An 8612-nucleotide genomic window follows, 5' to 3' on the forward strand; every position below is an offset into this window, starting at 1 on the left:
GTTTAAGCGATCCAATATAAAAAGAACAGCAGCAGGACCACGTTCGACGCGCTGGAACGCAAAAAGGAGAAGTATCGGCACGAGTGAGAATCAATACTCGTAAAAATTCGAGCGTAACCACTGGGAGAGCGTGCCTGCTAGCACACTCGGTGGCTTAAAACGGTGGATATTCTGCTAAAATAAAAAAAAAAAGATTAACGCCTCTCGAGTGAATTCCGCTGACGATCGGTGTTGCACGCGCTCGTGCCTTCTATCGTATCCCTGAGGATGAAGCTTCGAAAAAATTATTTGAAGAGCTTTTAAATAGACATGCTGATCTGTCTCCCTCTTCTTTCTATAATATATTACAACGTTGCATTTTCTACTAAAATTGGGAAGAAACCGAAACTGAATCACGAGTTTTCGTTTATTAATAATTTCACTCGTGTTCATTATTAATAATATTTTGATATTATAAGTTCGTGCTATTTTCAACGCTAATTGTAAGAAGCAGAATAATCTCTGATATTACTGTATTAATGAATATTTTAATAATAAATTGATAATTAACGTTCCGCGTACACAAAGCAAATGTACGCAACGTGAAAATATATTGTCTTCCCTTTCTCTCTCCCTCTCTTAATACAGCTGTCCGTTATATTTAATAAATAAATGGCACACGTTTGCATGTGGTAAAATATAAATGCAGTCAACAGCTTGTTGTTCAAATCAATAAACTGAAAAACGTATCTAAAAGCATTCAACAAATATACATATGTTTAGCCTGCATTCATAAATAGAATTATTATATTATCCTCGTTGCAGTCGCAAAATTCATGTATAAAAAAGAATATTAGAAATGTAAAACGATCCTTTTTCATTTCAATTAACGTTAATGAATTGCATTCTATACAAGTGTTCCGTGTAAATACATAATGTTCGATTTTTGAGATAAAATTTATATTTTAAAACGCATTGCTTTCATAGAGAATATTGGGCAAAATTTTTAATTCAGAGAATTCTAGATACGAAAAACATGTTTACTATCGAACTCTGTAAAAGCGTCCAATATAGCATATTAGAGGCTCAATAATCGCCCAATCATGCGTAATTATACCTACGCCATCGAAGTTAATATTAATATTGCGAATTTCACTAATTGTTCGCATATGTACGAATAATTGAAAAATTCTTTCGCGACGCAGTACAGGAAAAGAGACATATATAGATAGCTATAGAGACAAAGAAAGGGAGAAAGAAAGAAGGGAGAGGGCGAAAGAAACATCATAATAAATTAATTTCCTGATGGTTGAACAATCGATAGAACACGTCGAAGTTGAATTGAAATTCACCGACGTTGAATGCTTTCGACAATGAATGAACATTAATCAAACCCCGCAAGAATTGTAATGGGCCTATACCATGGAAAGCCGATTCTCCGAAAGCTCTTTCGAAGAAGAGTTTTCAGTTATCTTGAATTGGCAATCGTACTAACGGGCTACTTCACTTTCTCGTTTTACTGATCCCATGCATTTGATATTCTGCATTATGAGGATTAATCAAAGCGGGTAACATGGAGAACACTTCGTTATTGGAAAATTTTAATTTCTTCGGTAAACAATTAATGTGCGGAATGTAGAGGCCAATGCACATTTTGTTTGTGTAATATTTTTTGCGATAAATAAAATTTATGTTCCACCGTTCTTCAGTTTCATTTGCCTTCATAAATAAAGTTGTTCTGGAGATACGAGCTTTTTATCTTCTTCATTAAAATTCATATGAGCTGTACCGTAATACAGTTTATCTATACGATCGAATATACGAAAGCATTACATAATTTTTATTAATATTATATAATAGATATACAAGATTTCATTAATTACTGTTGTACCTCGGAAATTTTATTTCTCGGGTTGTTTTAAATTTCCACGTTAAGTAACACCGGAAATATTTTTCGAAATGTTTCGCGAAAAGAAAGATGACTCTCTCTCTCTCTCTCTCTCAGGTAAAGAATACGCTTCGGTAATTCGTGATGGAAGTTTCATATCTGCGGTTCCTATTTATTGCGCGCGTTTAGGTCAGCGTCCGGATGTACCCGCATCTTACGCATCGCGTGACACGAATTAGAAACCTAGCGGATGGAAACGCGGTAAATGAGAGCTGCGTCCAATCATGTTTTTTTTTCCCTTGGCCGGAATTCACTGCGGTCGCGATTACTCACATTTTTCCGCAGTCGCGCTCGGAAAGACGTGCATGTATAGTATATCACGGTGGCGCGCCCGGCGTTTTCCGCGTCCGTAAGCACGTCGGCCGCGTGTACGCGTGACTCCGTGGAAAAATGCATCGCGCGAAAATATCTCGCAGTCCCTCCCTTTACGCTCGCCAGTTTCTCCCCCATCCCCTCACCACACCGTGCCCACTCCCTCATGTCTACGACGTTCAAAACGAGTGCATTTTCCGCCGATGCGTTCGCATCCGCGCCGCGCCGCGCCGGCAATGTCAATATTTCGTTGTTGGCGCCGCGAGCATCCTCGCCGCGCGTGCACGTTTATAACGGGAGAAATTGCGCGGAATTCCAGCCGTTGAAATGCGTCGGGAGGGAGAGGAGGCAGACGGGGGTGTACGAGAGAGGTGCGAGCAGGAATGCACGTAAGTCTGGTTACCTTAAGATCGGCTCGTGCGGTGCAATGGCGGGTGCATACCGTCGGCGCCCGCCGGCTGCATACGGCGATGAATGCCGACCGTATTGCCACCGTATGAGAGAGAAGGGGGGCAAGAGAAATGGATGGGTCTAACCGTGATAAAGAAAAGAAGCGCGAGGGAGGAGAGACGGAGCAATGAATCGATCGTAATAAAAATAACTCGAGCGCGAGGGATTCTTCGGCGTTTTGTCCGCTCATTGTGCGCCGCCGCCCCGGAATGATTATGCGCGCGGCGATCATGCCGTCGGGCATGAGAAATAGTTGGCATACTTAAGGGGTACGAAGTACGGAACATCCTTATATATAGGGATGTTAAAATTTATTTCGAACTTGTTGACAATCGACTGTGGCAGTAATTAAATACCTAATCGGATTGTATTAACTTTTTCTAATAATTTCCGTTCTGGCAGGATCTAATTAATTTCAATTGTGCTTCAATTTTCGATAAAACGTTAGTTAAAATTGTACTTCAATTACTATTATTTTTATACACACACACACATATAGGTAAATATCTATATAATAATTAATTATATATTGTGCTATAACTAAAGTTTGCAGTTATATCTTATCCTTGAATATTTATAAAAAGTGACGAAAAATATTTTATAATTATTAAAATCTTTTTAAGAACTCATATATTTTATTTATAATGGATACGTGTATATAAATAAAAGTATCTCTTTTATGGATGTATAAAACATCACCGGAAATACAGAATGTTAAGTAACAGAAATGTGCTGTAGCTGGTCATCAATTAGCACGGATATCGACTGCTTTTTTATCTGAAGCGCAAAGAAAATAATTAACTTCAATGGAAATAAATAAGATATTTGATGTAATTTTTTTGGTTAATTAAACTTTCCATTAAACAATTAGAAAGCGTCATCGATAAACCAAAGCCAGTAAAATTTGATATTTATTTCTATAACAGTTCTTTATATTTCATGACAATACGTACGATATCTTTAGCTTTATCGTACAATGTCGCAAAATACTATAAAGCTATACTAATAATCAAATTTGACCATTAATAAAATTCATGTAGACTAACAACCAAAATTCATACAGTTCACAACCAATACTAATTAAACTAATATCAAGGGAATTTAACAGTACTTAAAGGCAAAAGGGGTAGAGAAACTTTGCTATGGCCAACTGAAATCCCTGCTGCTCCTCCAGGGAGACTTTAGTACAGCTATGAGATTCATGCGCGAATACAATTTCGTGCTATAATAAAGGTAATGGACTATGTTTGAGAGTTCACGAATCGCGACGAACCGTTATGGACTTCCGACCAAACACCGGCGGCGGTGGCCAGAAGTTATTTGTTTAGTTGATGAAGCGACGACCTATCCGACATCGCGAGAGCGAGCTCTATGAATATTTTTATATAATATAGTCGCATGAACACGCAGTAAATACGAGATTCCTTTCAACAACAAATCTGCAAAAGGATACACATAATGGAGAGTTGACTGTGGATTCAAACGCCAGAAATTAGTTGTACTGTGAAATCCGTGAAATACTGATAAGTGTTGTGAATATTGATAAGTAAGTGAAATTTCCTGAACGTTGAATAAATTAGTAGTTTATTCCGCTACTGTCAATCACAGCATCCTTTATTTTCGATATTTTATGTATACGCGAATAAACAAGATATTTTCTTTGTGGTATAAAATATGCTATTAATTATAATTATATACATAAAATGTAAATATAAGTATAATTTTAAATAAATTGTATATAAAATAATATATATAATAAATATATATTAACATTTTATATTAATATATATACATATATATATTAATTGTTCAAAGTTTAGGACAAATATGGTCGAAATTTGAAACATATTATTCATCAAGTGGGATATTAAATACACTCTGCTTTCAAATTTACACACACATACATATATATATATATATGTATGTATGTATAGTATAATACATATATACAGATAGTGACGTAATATGTCTATTCGATATATCTCTCTCACATCGAAGCGATAACCCTGTCGAGCGTTAATCAACTTAAATGCAAGTTTAATCAACAAGTGTATCAAACGTTATGCCCATTTGCGTTGCTCTAATATCCGGATGGGATAATGTCAGTTAATGGCTGCTGCATGTTTCTATTACATATAACATAAAGCTTGGATTCCGTATAAATAATAAATCACATTATAAACTCTCGATTTTTATCTCTTCTCAAAACTTTTTCCTCCTACAAAAACGTCTATGTATTATTTTATAAACTAAGAATTGTTATCTTTTAATTATTTATCTTTTATTACATTTATCTCCTATTCTTTTATTTCTTTAGAATTGTTTAAAAATTAAACCAATTAAAAGAGAATGAAGGGAAAGAATTAAAAGACAATGAAGGCACTGAAATGCTTCGACGAATGCGAAAGAGAACGCAACGGAAGACGGGGGAACTACAATTTCCTTCGTAATGGTGGCCTCGGTCTGAGCGTGGATGATTTATGTATACGCCGATTATTACCGAAATATATCTCACGCGCTGGATTTATTCCGACCGCGAGTGGATTCTCTCTGGAGTGTCGTGTACGAAACACGAATCCGCGGATTTTTAAGGAAAGTTCGTTCCGTTCCCATGAGCGTCGTTCGTCACTCGCAGAAACCGCGGTAAATCGACCTCGAGTCCGCGAAAATTACGTTATTTCAGCAATCTTTGTCAATTGCGCGGTTTTTCGCATTCATCGCGTTATATAAGATTGAATATAAAATAGCAAATCAGAAACATTAGGCAGTCACCGCGATTATGTATTTATGTTTAAACAAGTTTTCGATAAGAAAACGCTAGTTTCCACCGAAACGAGTCATAAAATGAGACTTAAAGAACCATTAAGAGCGCAGAAATGGTGATTAAAGAAACTTATGCTGCGCCATTTATTTGTGCGGACGTTAAGACATTTTTCGTCATGTTTCCTTATGCGGAGCAAGCACAATTACTTCTTTCATGACTTCACGGAATGCTGGTAAGTGCGCCACTTTACCTCGCGCGTCCGCGACTTATTGCGACTTCGCTTAAGTTCGCCGGGACAAAGTACGCAAACTTTCGTTTTACGGGGGTTAAAACAGGGACGTTGTCAAATTGCGTTTCGCTGGATTAATTTTTCAAGCGTACAGCGACGATGAAGTTCCAAATGACGGTGATAACTCTCCGAACATTGTTAACAATAATTAATTTACTTAATTTAGTTATTTATTTTAAATATTAAAAACACTGTTGTTCAGTACTTTTAGTACTCCAAATAAATAATTAATTACTGTCTTTCAATAATACTTTGGCCAATATGAGGTTTTTGTAAGGAAAAAAAAAAATATTCTGTCAAGTTCTAATATCACACGTCAGATTGCTTTAAAAAATAAATTAGAATATATTAGAATGTGAGTAATTTACAGTGCAAAATACACGCAAATCAAATTATTCGCGTTGTATGAAATTATTCGCCCGACACAAATTTCATTAATCTTATTTAGTCTACACGAGGATCTTTTTTCGATTCTTTACTACACACGATGGGTCACTCGTGTACCAGATTAATTTTTATTACTTTTACAAATATAAAAAAATTATTATTAAATGATTTTTACATCTACTTCAATATCTTTAGAAAATATTTATAAATATTTGTATATTTAACAAAAAGAAAAAAATAAAGAGCATTTAGCTAAGTACTTCTAGTATTTCAAAGAAAATAAATACGCACGAATTAATCGTGTGTTGTAAGTATTAAAAACTTATAAACTAGATTTAATAAACGATACACAGAATTTATAGCTTGTTCCATTTAAATATCCCAAATAATATTCTGAATGGAGGTAAAAGTTGATTTTAGAATTTACTAGTTTAGTCTCTTTTACTTGATGAAAAATCCAAGATGATTACTTTTGCTTTACTTGAAAGAGGATTTCAGGACATGGCGAATGAGTAGTGAGTGAAAGCACGGCTGTTATCATTGTACGTATTATTCAGCTATTTGCAAGCTTATCTGCATGCAAAAAATAGTATCGTATAAAAAGATATTATCTTTACTAGTTCATATACAAAAAATTTAGGCACTTATCAATAGTGTCGAATACTCTTCTGTATCATAATGATATAGTATATTATCGTACTGGGAGAAGATATAATATCTAATATATAAGGAAGAATAATTAATTAATCAATTCATCTCGTTATAAATGTATATACATCGTGGCTTATTTCAATTTAAAAAAAAGTCATTTTACGACAAATAGAAAATAGTTGTACAAAAAATTTTACTTTAAAGATTGTTTAGCAAATAATAGTTAACTTTGTACAAATAATATTTAGATAAATAAATAGTCTCTTTCTAAGTAGAAAAAATATTGCGAATAAATATGACTACAAATAATATCTTTATGCTGATAAAAGTATCAGAGTTGTTATCACAGAGGTACAACAGAGAATAATCGCGCAACAAACGCGAAATTAAGTGCGATGAACGAAGCGAGATATAAACAAGAATAAAGAGGGAAACAAAAGCTGCTTAAGATAGTTATATAGGAAAAGAAAATGCAGCGTAATGCAAAGCGGAAGGTGCTTTCCATGAACGCAGAGACGAATAAAATTTGTTTTTGGCAAATTTTCATCTCCACTGAACATCTTGCTGCTTCATAATTTAAATATAAAAATACAATAAAAGTACACTAGACGCGCACAAGAGAAAATATAAGTTGAACAAAATAATTAACTCTAATATAAGTGAAATAAAATAATTAAATAGATATTTTTTGCTACCATTCTTATATAATAAATTAATATTACTATTACGTTCACTATATTATTTATTAAAAAAAAAAAAAACTTTTTTATTTTGTCACAATAAATTGGTATAATATAATTAAATATTCTTTCAAAGTAATATATTATTTATTAAACATACACTTTGCTCTTTTAAAATTTTGCAAAACCGTAATGGATGTGTATTCATTAAACGGGGCAAACAATGAGAAAATAAAAATGTAGCGCCCGAGATAAAAAGAGGCAAAAAGGAAAAAGATAATAGTGTCATAACATGGATGATGCGATGCAACGCGGTTCGGTGTTTCCGTCGACGATAGTCAGCGTCAGCGTAAAAGAATTTGCATTATACTTGAACTTCTCGGCTCGATAATTACGTTATAATAAATTACACGTTATAAAATCTACTACAAAAGCGTAATCATTAAATGCAAAATGACAGCATCAACTGAAGTATGAGTATACCAAGATGCGATCAAAGCAAAAAATCGAAATTACTACGTTATTCTTCATTTTGCCACATTAGTATTTCATCAAATGTACAACACACACATACACACACACACACACACACGTAACAATTGATAACATTAATTATGACAGCATCATTACTTAACGTCCTAATAAACATAAACATTTCTGCGATGATTAGCGTTGCAGCGTATTCATGCCAATAATTATTACAGCGAAATATGTAAAGACGGAGTTTGAGCTTCGAGGTTTGGCCTTTCTCGCATAGTACTACTGAATGCGCATTTGCGAAGTGGTCGCAGACAAATGAGCGAGACGTCAGGACGGCTGTTGCGGCGAGGATAGTTCGACGTTTCCATAGACAAGCAGCCCGAGCTAATTTGCATTGCGGTGAAACGTTTCGTGTTGGAGTTGGCTGCATCCGGATAGTCATCCACCGGCACTTCACGTCGACCCCTGAAACGTCGATACACCCGGTATGCATCGCTCGCGGCATACACGAAACTAATAACCGAGCGGACTATTTCAAGAGAATGATCTGCTGCTCGGTTAGACGCTCCTCAGCCGACTGTATTTCACGTAATAAACAAACGTTTTATATCACGAGTGTATATATCAAAAAGATTCTTTGACCTACTCGTTATATATATATATATATATATA

At 34.8% G+C, this 8612-nt stretch overlaps 1 protein-coding gene across 4 annotated transcripts in view; it reads right to left on the reverse strand.

The window, feature by feature from the left end:
* Positions 1 to 8612, reverse strand: part of LOC108752601 (Down syndrome cell adhesion molecule-like protein Dscam2) — a 167804-nt gene that overhangs the window by 70406 nt on the left and 88786 nt on the right. The window lies entirely within an intron of this gene.

The sequence above is a fragment of the Trachymyrmex septentrionalis genome, unplaced genomic scaffold, assembly GCF_001594115.1.
Source record: "Trachymyrmex septentrionalis isolate Tsep2-gDNA-1 unplaced genomic scaffold, Tsep1.0 scaffold60, whole genome shotgun sequence".
Taxonomy (NCBI): Eukaryota; Metazoa; Arthropoda; class Insecta; order Hymenoptera; family Formicidae; genus Trachymyrmex; species Trachymyrmex septentrionalis.